Source organism: Coptis chinensis, chromosome 4 (genome assembly GCF_015680905.1).
Source record: "Coptis chinensis isolate HL-2020 chromosome 4, ASM1568090v1, whole genome shotgun sequence".
Lineage (NCBI taxonomy): Eukaryota > Viridiplantae > Streptophyta > Magnoliopsida > Ranunculales > Ranunculaceae > Coptis > Coptis chinensis.
The window spans coordinates 3,263,588-3,277,005 of record NC_141459.1 but is presented as its reverse complement, the minus strand read 5'-3'; the positions used below and the strand labels follow the sequence as shown (position 1 = coordinate 3,277,005).

Genomic DNA, 13,418 nt, shown 5'->3' with positions numbered 1-13,418 from the left:
GTTCGACCGATTGCATGTTTGTTTATCGGGTGTGTTCGATAAATGAATGTTTGATAAGTCTTGACAGGGTTTAGTGTTGAAGAAGATTGGTGCTTGTGGTTGGCGTTAAGCGTCACTTTTCGAGGATATGTTTTGTTTTCCCTTGAGGTGATATAGAGTTTCCGTTGAGACAAAGTTTTTTGTATTTTCATTTGTAAATTTTGTAATGAAGATGACTTTTGTTTAAGTTAAAAATTTTATTGGTTTTAATTATCTATATATTTAAACTGTTTATGGGTTTTGGAAGTTGAGAGTCGGCCACACCCGGAGAAAAAGAGTCGGGAACAAATAAATTTTTTCTCACGAAATTGCTAGTGTTGAGGTCTCGAGCGTTTGAAGGTATACTTCATTTATTTTATGTCTTCCTTTTGAATGTAGACTTTTGTTTTTTATTCATATTCTTTTGTTGATTTGGTTTTCTTGATCTTAGAGTTGGTTTATAATTTGCATAAAATGGGTTCATGTTTTATGGTTTTGTTGCTGGAATAGGGATAAATGGTCTCTTCTCTTCTCCTACTTCCATTGTGTTGTAATTTGGTTCACAATTAGTATAGCAAACGGGTTTGTAATCTTTCAGCGGTGTTATCTAAATTTGGTTCAGCATTGTCGCATTGGATGTAGAAATCCATTGGGCTTAACATAGCACAAGAGATTTTTTATTAAAATAATGAAGTTCATTATTTGAACTTATGACTTTGTTTGCAAATTACTTGGAGTTACGAACTTTTTTGCATCTGTTTGGTTTGGGGTGTAGTTGTTTATGATCTTTTACATTTGGTCATGGAAGTTTATTGAAGGTAAATTTCCTCAAAATAATTTGAGTTAGTTTTTGTGTTACTTATATGAATTTACAATTTTGATATCATTTTTTCCAGTAATAATGGTAGCGATAGAAACAATGTTTGTCCTTTGTATAGGAAATGCAATGATTGTCGTTGTATATTGCTTTTTTAAGATATTATTAGTCATCTTAGTTTATACAAGTAGAAGTTGGTTGTTGCATGTCTATGTAGTATGTAGTATGTTTGGTCGAGAAGCACTATTTGTTGTAGTGTTATGTTGTAATCATCACCACGTTTTACGAAAAAAAGGGGGTGGTCTTTGCCACCTAAGTTTTAGAATGATATGGGTGAGTACCTTAGAGCAAGTTGTAGAGTCGACCCTTTATGATGGTTGTGATCGGATGATGTTACGTTGCTGATAATGATGAAAATTGAATGTTGCTGCACTTTGTTTGTTGGTCTTTCCTTTGAATCACTAACAAGTAGGTGATTTGGATTTTTTTTAAGGCTATAGGTAAAGCTGGGAAGGTGAAGAATCTGTCTTCCATCATTTAATTAGGTTATTTTGCCAATGCCTAGATGCACCATCTCTTTATCTGTCTTTTGTATTTACTTTGCCATATTTATAACTTAAGCATAAGTTTTTGGTGCTTATTAAGGTTAATGTGTTAATTTGGGTTAATGTATTTTCCACCATAACATGTCTTTTTCTTTTTAATCTTTTTAGCAATGTATTTAGATGATACGTATGAAGAAGTTGTATTCCACTGAAGAGTACTTAAAGATCACAAAAGAGCAATTAGGAGCTTCAGGTCAACAATAGGCGTTCAAGGTCAGTCTGAATGTTACTCACGAGTTAAAGGTGTGTAGATTTCCAAGTTTCCTGAAACCTTTGTTTTCTAGCTAACCTGATGTGAACAACGTTATTAACTTTTTCAACACTTGGAAGTAGTTCGCAAATATTGCATTAGCAATGTATATCTCCATGATCATTGATTGGATTCAATTGGTAATCCCTTTGAAAAAAATCACGAGATTCTAATTCTTAAAATTGCTCTCATCCATTAGTAAAAGAGTCTTGGTTAAAGTAGAATGCTATGCAGTTTCTACTGCCTTTGTCTTATTATCTACAAGTAGGTTAATTTTCACTCTCTTTTACTTTCCTTTCTAGAATTTCTGGAATCTCAAGTGCTAATATGTACACGTTCTCTGACCAGGACTTGAGTTCTAGATTTCAGGATGGGTATACGTAATTCACAATGTTTCTTTCCTTGTAGGTTGCAAGAGGAACATATATTTCTGCAATGTGTTCCCATCATGTATGTTGCATATGTAACAATTGATGAAGAGCTTCTGTTTTGAATTTTGAAGGCGGTGTGCAATATGACTCTAAATCTAGGGCAACATGCTATAAAGCACTTTATAGAATCACGATGAGGAGTTGATGAAAGGAATATATGTGATTACATAGCGCCAATGATCATAACACTCACGATTTTTTGTTTAATGGAATTATAGGCAATGTCTCTCTTATGTAAACGAATGATGTGATGTAGTAGTACGATCACTTGAATCAAGCATAGAGAGGGAATCAATGGTGCCCACACTTTACCTATTTTAAGTTGCTTATGTATAATCCATTGTAATGTTGGAGAACCTGTACAAGATGTTAAAGTTTCTCATCATTCATTTTTATACCATTATGTTTCACCTATATATTAAACTAATGCTTTATTCAGCATATATAAACTGGAAAAAAAAAATACAACTAGAGTATGATCTCAACAGTTGCTAGCTTGAATTAAAAACACGAAGAATAATCAAATCAAGTCGTATTGATTTCACATTTTGCATCCATATTTCACATTTATTTTGGTTAATGAGTTTCCAGCTAACATGTGTAGTATATAAGTAGGGGAAAAAAAGTAAAAATTCACAAAGTTAAATCTGTTAGTGGTTCTTCTACATAGTTTAACAAGAAATATACATGTAGTAACACTGGTGACTCTTTCCATAATTGACTATACTGGTGACTCTTTCCAGATGAACTACATGGTTGCGGGAAACAACAATCTCTGCGAATTCACTCTCAATTTGTGGGACGACAATGTTGGATCTAAAACCATTGTTAGTTTTTATCTTTATACTATATTATTTTTCAATTTTTAGGTTTAAATATCAAGATTATGGGCGACTTAGCTGCCATTAAGTTTATTTATCTTTAAGCCGATATAGGATATGTATGTTGAGTTATGGTTATTTATTGCTTGAATGGGTGACTTACAAAATCAAGATATAGTTCAAAACAACTTTCATTTAATTAAGGATCATATATGCCGGCATAGCTGAGTCAGGTTCAAGAGGAACTTGAGAACTCAAAAGATCAGTTAGCATCTGTGGAGAAAGAGAAGGCTCTGGCTCTTGAGGAGTTGAAGGCCATGAAGAAATTGGCTGAGGTACTGAAAAGATTGGAGAAGCTTTAGTTTCTCAAAAGTGAGCGGAGGAGACTACTGAGATTGAGAAATTCCGGGCTGATGAATTGGAATTGGCAGGAATAGAGGCAACACAAAAGAGGGAATTGAAGAGGAATGGAAGAATGAGATCAATGCTGTCCGACTCCAACATATACAAACTAAAACAAGAACTTGAGAAACAACTTATAGTTGAGGTAATTAATGCTAAGAAAGCCGAATCATATGCATTTAAGTTGGTAATTGAGGAATGGAAGATGGAACCACTGATTAATTAGATCGACGTTCTATTAAAGAAATCATATTGCACGCTGTTAGAATATCCCCACATGGCAATATGTTCAGTGAAGTTGGTACTGGTACAAGATGTTTAATAAGTAGTTTGCTTATCAAGTTATCATACTGCAGAGTGAAAATAAATAGTTAGATTCGAATTATATGTGCATTGTAGGAATGCATACTATATACATGTACTACAGAGTGCTTCTTCAAATATATTATTCACTTCAGTAACAAATATATATAGGAAACGTTAAGAGTTTTAGCCCGTCGAATAGAAGCTCACGTGTGTCTCTTTGAAGAGTTGTGGTTTTAAATTTGTTGACAAGCAGGACACTAGGACAGCGCCCACAAATTTTAGTTTTTTAGCACATATTAGCTATCCAGCCAGGTCTATGAAAATTACCAGATATACTGGACCTTGACGCACTGCGTATGTGTAAATTGTAAACTGTGTTCAAAACATTCCGTTAGCAGTTCCACACAAAACATTTGGTTCACACAAAGCATATCATAACCGCTTTGAGAGTCACGTTCATGAAGCTAATCAGTTAGAGAGATTTGCATCAGTCTTTGACTACTTTGATGGAGTAGTTAGAAGGATAGAGTGGCTTATTGTAGGACACAAGCTGAAGTTGCATCTCTTAGAGGAAAGGTGGAATCCTTAGAGATATCAGTAGAGAGACAGAGAAGGGATCTTGAAGACTAGATGGGGGATTTTGATACTGCCAAACAAGAGGCATTAGAGAAACCAAGAATGGTTGAATCACTGACTATTGAGCTTGAGATTGTCAAAGTGGAGATGGTGCAAGCTTTGAACAATGAAATACTTGCAGCTTCAAGTGTTCAACAAGCTCCTGAATGAGCTGGAATCATCTAGAAATTAAGAAGAGAAAAGTAAGAAGGCAATGGAGAGTTTGCCGCTTTTACATGAAGTTTCCTCGAAGCTATAGATTAAGGAAGAACTTACTTTGGCCCACTCACAACTTGAAAATCACATATTGATGATTAAGAAGTATACCCAAATTGGTTTGCAAACCAAGGAGGCTTGCAAGAAAATCGAGGTGCTATTCTTCTATTCTTTTTCCCTCCTGCATTAAGCACATAAAAAATAGCCCTCCTCTAATGAAAAGATGCATTTGGCCCCACTTTCTGTCTGAAATTCTGAATAACTCGAACTCTCAAAGTGGCTGACGAAATTGTTACCACATGTTCATTATACTTCATGCGCTTTTGTATGAAGTACATTAACCAAAATACTTTAGCCTGAAAACTAACAGCCCAGACACTGTAAGTTTAAAAATAGTAGGCCCAACCACAGGTCGGGCAGCAAGGCTAGTACTCATAAATTATAATTTCGACGCGTTTAAAACAGAGATTTTTTACAAACTCGTTTTAAACCCGTTTTACCCGCTCTAATATTTCGCAAAATAATTAATTAAAAATTTTAAAGTTATTAAAGTACTTAATTAAAAAAATTGAGCTCGCGCTTTTCGTTTGTATTAAATTTCGGTTTTTTTCCTTTTATAGAAAATCAAACTCCTTATCTATTATACAAAATCGTTTTACCTGCTGCTTTAAAAAAAATTGAGTTTTTGTTTTAAATTCGGTGGGCAAATAACCAAAACTTTTTTTGAGAACCCTAAAACATAATAGAGAGAGAGAAATTTCAAAGCTTGGTTCAGGTAATCATATACTCTCTTTTTCTACAATTAACACTTCCAATTCGATCTTCAGTTTTCAATTCTTTAGTTTTTTTTGCTATTAGTTATTCGGTTTTGAATTTGGGGTTTTGGTTATCCAATTAGCAGGTACTCCTTTGTTTCCCTTAGCTTTTCCACGCAGATGTCGATTTTGTAGAGCAATTGCGTATGTTCTTAACGATTGTTAATATAGATTATATGTTCTTCATGATTTAAAGGAATGTTTTGTCTGTAATTTTGATCTTATCTCTGTGTATGTTCTTCATGATTGTTGAAATCAGAACCTAATGACAGTTCCTTGTTAGTCTATTGTTAGGGACCAATGACACTACAATACGGAGAAAATGGAACTTAGTAAAGTATTGATTTAGTTTTTCATGAAGAAAGTTTTAATCTTTACTTGGTTTAGTTAATTTGAAGTTTAATTTGTGCTGGCTAAAGTAGGTTCGAGTGTATTTTTTTGTGTGTAGTTAACTGTTTAAGTGGTTATGGCTATATGTAGTGAATGTTTGGCAATATGGAAATAATGTGTTTAATATATCGTATCGTATATGTGATGAAAATAATTTGTTTGAGGTTTAGTTTAGTGTGTCGTTTGGATTTTGGCAACGACGCGGATTGTTCGTATAACTTAACACCAGAAGAATTATGTACAAAGATTTCACTGTGTGATGCTTTGATTGTAAGAAGTGGGTCTAAAGTTAATAAGTTTGTTTTTGAGTCTAGTGTTGGGAGATTAATAGGATAATATTGTCCAACTTGTGTGTAACTTTGTTCAATTGTTTGATATGGATTATATGGCTTGTTGGTTGGACTCTTATACTTGGTATCTGATCACATTGTCATATTTATTTGACACTTGATTTGTATAAGTTCACTTATACAAATGGAGGAGTAGGTGTCGGTGGTTTTGAATAAAACAGAAAGGGAGAGAAATAGAATAGGGAGGAAGAGACATAATGGAGAGAAGAAGAAAAGAAGAAGAAAAGAAGAAAGAGAAGAAAATGAAAATGAAGATTTTCGACGATATTGAACTAAAGGTCTCGGGAGTTTGGCGTCGATGGTAGGAGTTAGAAATTTTGCCAACAGGTGAGTAATCATTCTACCAATTTTCTTGTGGATTTTGAAATTGAAATTTTGGGTTTACATATATCATTTGCTTTTATCTATATATGGTTATTGTCGTATTGAAATATAGACTGAGGTGGAGATGATATTTGAATCAATGAATATTGCTTAGTTGGTTTAATTGTTTGAGTTCATATATATATTGATGGTGTTTACACTTAAATGATGTCTTTGCTAATTGTTTGCTTCGAGCTTTGACCGAAGATGATGAGTGATCTCTTAAATCCTCTTGTATAAAGGTAATGAAAGTCTACTGGTTGTATGGTTTGCTAAGTAATTGAGGTATACTTGTTGATTCTTCAATGCATTCTGTTCTATATATCAGTTTTGGTTCGTATACCTTGCTGTCAAGGTGGTTGTCACCATGTGTATATACTTTGGTCATGGATTAGCAAATGATGTAGGAGGGCCTGGATCATTATATTCTTATGTGGGCAATGTTAGACTTAAATTTTGAAATGTCAGAACTTTTAATTTTAGAATTTGTGACTTGTATTCACTTTTATGTGTTGAACAATTTGAACCATTCATGAAACTAAAAATTGGAACACTTATACTTATGTCTTGTTTTGGAACTGATTTTCTTATATTTCGAGTTTAAGTTAGGTTTTCCTTTAAACACGTAAGGTTTGGAAGTCTGCTTTCCAATCCAATTGACCTCATCACATTCCGAGGTTTGTGAATATGGTTACGGTGTTTGGAAGTTAGGCTGTCAGAAAATAGTGCGTCAGAAATAAGTTTCTGCGCACTTTGTTCAAGCCTAGTTTTCGCATATTTAGAAAGAGATTGATTTTTTTTTTTGTAAAATATAAGAAATTAAGTTCTGGGTGTTAGCTTTTCAACACAAAAAGCCTCGTTGTTTTTGGATACCTATATAAAAAGTTGTGTCATTCGGAAGATAGCGCATCGGAATTCTAGTTTGCTGAAAATTAGGATTTTTACCAAGTTCGCGCTATAATTACTCCTAGTTAGGCTGAGATTGGGACTTTGGGTTGTACATGAAAAAGAAAGTGTACATATCGTAGTTTTCAAATAATCAAGTGGTGTGCCATTTTGATGAATGAAGGAAAAGCTTTAGCAATGACAATTTGGTTAGAAAACCTACCGTCACTACACCAAATTGGCCAAAAAACGACAGCTGCAATCGGGAATAAACAGGATGGTTAATAGCCTTTGTAATAAAACAGAAGCCAATAGCTGTCATTGTCTAACTCAATAGTTGTCATACTTTTCTATTAGAATTTGGAGCTTCCACAGGCTCATTCCCGCTCTACTATTTCTTGAAAAATTAGACTTCGCGCTAAATTTCAGTTGGGAAAATAACAAAATCATTATTTTGAGAACCCTAAAATATAGTAGGGAGAGAGAGAGAATACACCTTGTCAAAACAAAACAAATAGTGACTACTTCTTTTCCGGCTCATTCTTAAATAGAGTGTGAGGGAAAAATAGATAGTGAGGTTCATTCTGAAATCTTGATTGTTGTTTTCATCTCTTTCTGTCCTTACCTACCTCACAAACTTCTTACTGGGGTAGCACCATCCTATAGGCGCGAGTGTTTGAATGCACGTGTTATGTTCATATTTCTGCGCAGTTAAGAGCAAGTCCAATGGAGAGCTGCTAAATTGGGTTGCTAAAAGTGCCACATAGGCCTTTTAGCTTGCCTAGCCAAATTTGGCTCCCCAAAATAAAAAAAACCAATCCAATTGCGTTGTCTATTTTGAAGTGCTAAATGATACGGATGACATAGTTTCTGCCATCCGTCCATTATTTTTTGAAATTTTTTTGGACAGATGGCACAGTTAAAGCCGTTTGTCGAAATTTAACACACGGACGACAGAAACTATGTCGTCCGTCTCCCGAACTTATTATAGCAGTTGCTAGCGAAGGTCTTAACTTTGGTTGAGTTTTTGACTCATTCCAAATTTAAGACCCTTTTAGCAGCCCCATTGGAATGACATTTTTGTGGTTGGGGTGCTATATTTGCCTTTAGCAGCCCATATAGCCTCCCATTGGATTTGCTCTAAGAGAGGAATTGTCCCCCAGATCCAACACTTGTCCCCGCTATTGGTTTTGGAACTCCCGGGAGTGAAACCCAAGCTAACGCTTTCCCTTGTATATGTTGTATAGCTTCTCTCGCCTCTTTGGGTCAACTTCAATGGGACCTAGAATAAGCTATGACTATAAAAATTTGTTATCCAAAATGTGCCTACCTTATTTACCAATAAATAAGGTAAACTCAGTCTCGATCCCTAACAGGAACTAGAAGGGGTGCTTCATATACTGACTATTACTCTAGCTTTCCTTGTCTCTGGCTCTCCTACCGGCTATGTTTTAGGATTTGCTTTGACTGCTTTCTTAACCCCTGCCTATGGTGCCTTCCCTTCCACTCTAGATGGCTATGCTTTAGCTCTCTCTGCCTTAACCTTTGCCTCTGGTACTGGCTTTCGATCTAGGCGGGGTGCTGACTTTTGAACTGGAAGGAATGCCAAGCGCTTTAGAATGTATTACTTAGGAAGTCTAACTAGGGCAGGATCAGCCCCTGTTCTAACCTATGCCTTTGTTACCTTCTCTCCTATTGTAGGTAGGCCCTGATCTCGATATGCTGCGGCCGCATACACTTATTATTGACTAAAGTCGCGCCTGGCACTGGGTCAACAACTACTGGCGCCTGGTTTGAATTCAAATGCCTTTACCTTATTTGTTTCTTAAGCCTCAGTCCATGATGCATATGCTTACTGTACTACTAGATTAAGAAGCACCTTAAATAAAAGTAGCATGAGGCCCCTAAGGGAGGAAAGTGTGAGTGACTCCACCCCTTAGCCCTCAATTTATGATCCTCTTTGTTTGATCAAGTCACAACATTCATCTCCATGTTGCATCAAGTCACATTCAAACCTTTATGCTTTGAAAGTTTCACTTTTTTGTCTGTGAGTCTTTTTCTTGTACTAGTGTACGCTTGATCTTAGGAGTTTAAGAAAGTAGAGGTAAGTAGCTGGTGAGGGGTAGATTATTTGTCTAGTACATTGGATTTTTCCCTTTTTCTTTCAGTGTTTGGGTTGTTGTAAATGACTTGGTTTTTTTGCTTTAATTCCCTCTTGCTTATATATAAATAAAGCTGCCAAGTTTATATTTTCCTTGTTGAGTCTGCAAGAAGTTTTCAACTATAAATATGTAATATTGCTATATATTTGTTATACAACTCTTGATTTTACATATGAATCTGCTAGTTGGCATGTTTGCCTTATTGAGATTTTCTTATTACTTCATATCTTGTTCGTCGCAGACAACAGGTCATTCATTGTCTAGATAACCAATGGTATCACATTCTGTACAAACATGTGAGCTGCAAGCATCGGGGGTAGAGTGGTTGCCATTGGAAGAATGCTTGGTGATCGAGAGGATGTACATGAGAATGCATATCGGTTCATAGTGGACAAGATCTTGGAATTTAACACTGAGTTGTTTGGTGCTAGAGGACAGACTTTTGGTAACATTGACGTGGGATCTACTATTACATGGCCTAAAGTTTTTACTAATGTAATCTAAATTATTTTCTTAAGTTATCTTAAAAACTTGGTTGTGTACAAAGTTGTTGGATGGGATTTGTTTTGTTGAAGTTTCAAGTATTTAATGGAAATATTTTGATTTGATTCAATGAATGTACAGTTTAGTTACAGCCTTACAGTTATATGAATACATGTTTTTCTATCAGGTACAGCAGGAAAAAAAAGGATACTAAATGAATAAATGACAGTGAGAACCACTGAAAAATCTCTCCCATAAATGACGAAAAATCTCTCCCATAAATGACGGCTAAAGTCTGTGGTTCTATTATAAACTAGCAATTGTGCACGCGCTTTGTGCGTCAGACATGGGATGATTTTTATTTGTTGCATGAAATTATATGGGTTATTTTCTCGATTTCAATAACCAATATAGTTAATTTTGGATTAAACAAAAGTTTTTAATTGTCTAAGGTCATGCAATAGAATATTAGGCAATTAAACACAATCTTCTAATTTTTGACACTAACAATAAGTGCAGAAATTTCGGAATTCCGTTCAATATTTTGGTTTTTCAAAAAACGAATTCCAAATATAGAGTCGAAATATTAATAATTCCGAAATCAATTGAAATTCCGAATATAATAGGGGTCGAAATTTGATGATTTTCGGTTTTTGGATTTGTCGGAATTCCGATAATTCCAAAATCCCGAACTATGGTTATACTTCTCTAAATTCACTGTGGCCTCTTTACATGTCCAATATTAGTAAGATCAGAGATTAATGCGAAAGTGAGAGATGCGAGATCAGAGATTAATGCGAAAGTGAGAGATGCGAGATCAAATTGCAATTTAAGATGGATAGTAAATAGAGCTTGCATTTGATCTCTCAATATGTCACTAACTCACACAATAGTAAGAGATGTACTGATATCAAGAAACCACAATTTCCCCTCGCAGTTCAGTGACCATAGGCTCTTCACCAAATAACAATTTACATTCACGTGAGACTCTGGTTATTTAAAAAGAATTTCAAGGTTCATTTTTCAGATTGGATTCATTAACTCAACGTGCCTTCGATGCCACCTCAAAGCTATGCCTCTGGGCATCAGCACACGCACCACAAACGAAGGCCATTATGAAAATTTAAAAAGCCTACGCTACCATGAACAACATGTCTCAAACTTAACTCTACGCAACTTGAACAACATGGCTCGAGGTCCGAGTATATATAGGGAAGACCTTGTTCTTGACCTAATATATTGGATGTTGTCATAAACATCTGAAGACAAAATTGGGGAAATCAATCCAACTCAAGTTATACTAAAGTAACAAAATATTTTAAGTGAGGATAACATTGATGCACTTATTAGTTCTGCACTGAAGTTTACAATTTACATATTGAAGGAGAAGAAAACAAATAATAGAAGATATCAATGTCATAGACATGGCTGCTGGAGTGAGTAGATGATTGTGATTGCTTTCATAGGTTGCTATCAATCTTGTACAATCATCTACAAAAATTTAGATTGATACCATACTAGATTTTCTTGAACTTATTCATCCACTTTCATTATTTGCACTTGTTTGTGAACAAGGTATTTGGTCACCATGGTAGCCCAAGAATAAGCTCAAGGGCATGAGTTCCCTTTTGCCATCTTTCACCCATACTTCGTCCACTGACATCCATCAATCAGTCATTTGAATTCTGTAATCCAATACACAGACTAATTAGACAACATCAAAAGTAGATCGGAATAAAAGTATTCAAATAAAAGCAAAATCCATGTATTACTTACCATTTGAGCTTCAAATCCATCTCCAACAGAGACTCGCAAAGTGATTTGGTGGCTAACTTGACACCCTTTTCACCATTTAATCTTGGAACCCCAACTTGATCCATGGCCCAAGTTCTCTTCCCGGCTAAATTTTATGTCATCTTGTTAAAACACTGCGACAACATTGTTGCTACCATAAGGATGGTGTCAATATTCAATTGACATAACTTTTACATTGTTAAGTGGTGATGTTAAGTTATCACAGTTTTATCACTCTGATGCCAGTGGTGGCATATCACTTTCATCTCTTATGACTGCAGCAGGGTCTAAATCTACGAACTGCCTAAGGTATCTACAATTAAACTTCCACCAACTTCGTGTTTTTTTTATGTGAAAGTGTAAACTACTTATCTATGTTCTTCCTACTAAGATGTATTGGACATATAAAATATATACAATTAATGGAATTTACCTAATGATGTAACTCACATTGGCCACCAATTACATCTGTAGAGTGTTGTAGCCTTTCCTCACTCGGCTAATTATAAGCATTCTTTCAGCATCTCATTCTCAACCTTTGTTCATTTCAATGGAGCTTGCAAAACTTTCTAGTTGAAATATCAATAAATTTTTTGTGTATTATAACAATCATTGGAACAACATCTCCAACTAAACCCATTGCAACAAATGGAGTAGCCTAAGAGTCAAAATTATTGTAAAGTAGAACGTCAAGTATATCAAATCCAAGATGATGACTATAATCATATCTACAAAAAAATGACTTACATTTTTCTGAACTTAACCTTTATTAGCAAACTCATAACCTAACTTCCTTTCAGTGTATACAACAGAAAACACACAGTAATTGAGGACAAATAACCACCAAACACAATACATTATTTTTGTGGTAACCAAAAATTGAGGATATAGAATTGATATAACAAAAATGGTGAAAATAGCTTAAGGCAATTGGGGTAGTTTATAAACGTGACATTTTGTAACAGCACTACAAATCAAAGGACAAACAATAGCCATTGAAATGCTACATGCACCACACAACCTAAATATAAATTCTACAAAACAAAGCTCAAATAAATCAAATTTATTATTTGATTCTTTGATAGGGCGAAGGAGGTGAAGAGTTCTTCCGATCCTCCATGGCGTTTTCTTATCCAAGCTCTTCTTTAATGGTGTTCGATAGAGATGATGTTTTGCTCTTATTGTGTTTGACTTTAAAAATATGGAAAGATACCCCTCGGTGAGTGGGTTTTGATTTTTGCACGGTTTTCTTTCTTCTTTGTCGAGAATTTGGAAGAGCGAGAATGAAAATTGAGAAAGAGAGAAGAGAATGGGGAACGAAGGTTTCTGGTCTTTTGGTTTTCTAGAATTTTCTAATTCAGTTGTAGTTGCTGTTAAAAAGTGAAAAGACTAAAATATCCCCCACTATAGATAATAAAAAGACCAAAATGCCCCTATAACGTACGTGAAATTTATTTAGAAAAAGACTATCTTTTCGTATTAAAGTCTTATGGGAGGAGAAAAAACTAACTCTTATATTATAGTGTCATGGGGGGAAAAACTAACTCTTATATTAGAGTCTTGTAAGAGAGAAAATCCTCCATTAAAGGACTCTTTTTTTTAGATATAGATAATAAATGAGCCCATTTGAATCGGGTTTAGCTTTAGATGTTGGCCTTGCCTACTCAAGCACGTACTATACATGTAATATGTATA

General features: G+C 34.9%; 2 long non-coding RNA genes across 5 annotated transcripts; one reads left to right on the top strand and one right to left on the bottom strand.

Moving 5' to 3' along the window:
- The first annotated feature begins 5,172 nt into the window (after positions 1 to 5,172).
- On the top strand, positions 5,173 to 10,059 carry LOC147501244 (uncharacterized). The gene is made up of 3 exons (XR_015221292.1): positions 5,173 to 5,256; positions 6,148 to 6,363; positions 9,688 to 10,059. It is a non-coding gene; the product is annotated as an uncharacterized LOC147501244 (long non-coding RNA).
- Positions 10,060 to 11,245: 1,186 nt separating this feature from the next.
- On the bottom strand, positions 11,246 to 13,078 carry LOC147501243 (uncharacterized). Of its 4 annotated transcripts, none has more exons than XR_015221290.1 (3): positions 12,157 to 13,078; positions 11,706 to 11,874; positions 11,246 to 11,614 (listed from the first exon to the last, which is right to left on the bottom strand). It is a non-coding gene; the product is annotated as an uncharacterized LOC147501243 (long non-coding RNA). The 4 variants fall into 4 exon arrangements; XR_015221288.1 differs by having other exon boundaries at positions 11,706 to 11,857; XR_015221291.1 differs by having other exon boundaries at positions 12,174 to 13,078.
- Positions 13,079 to 13,418: the final 340 nt, after the last annotated feature.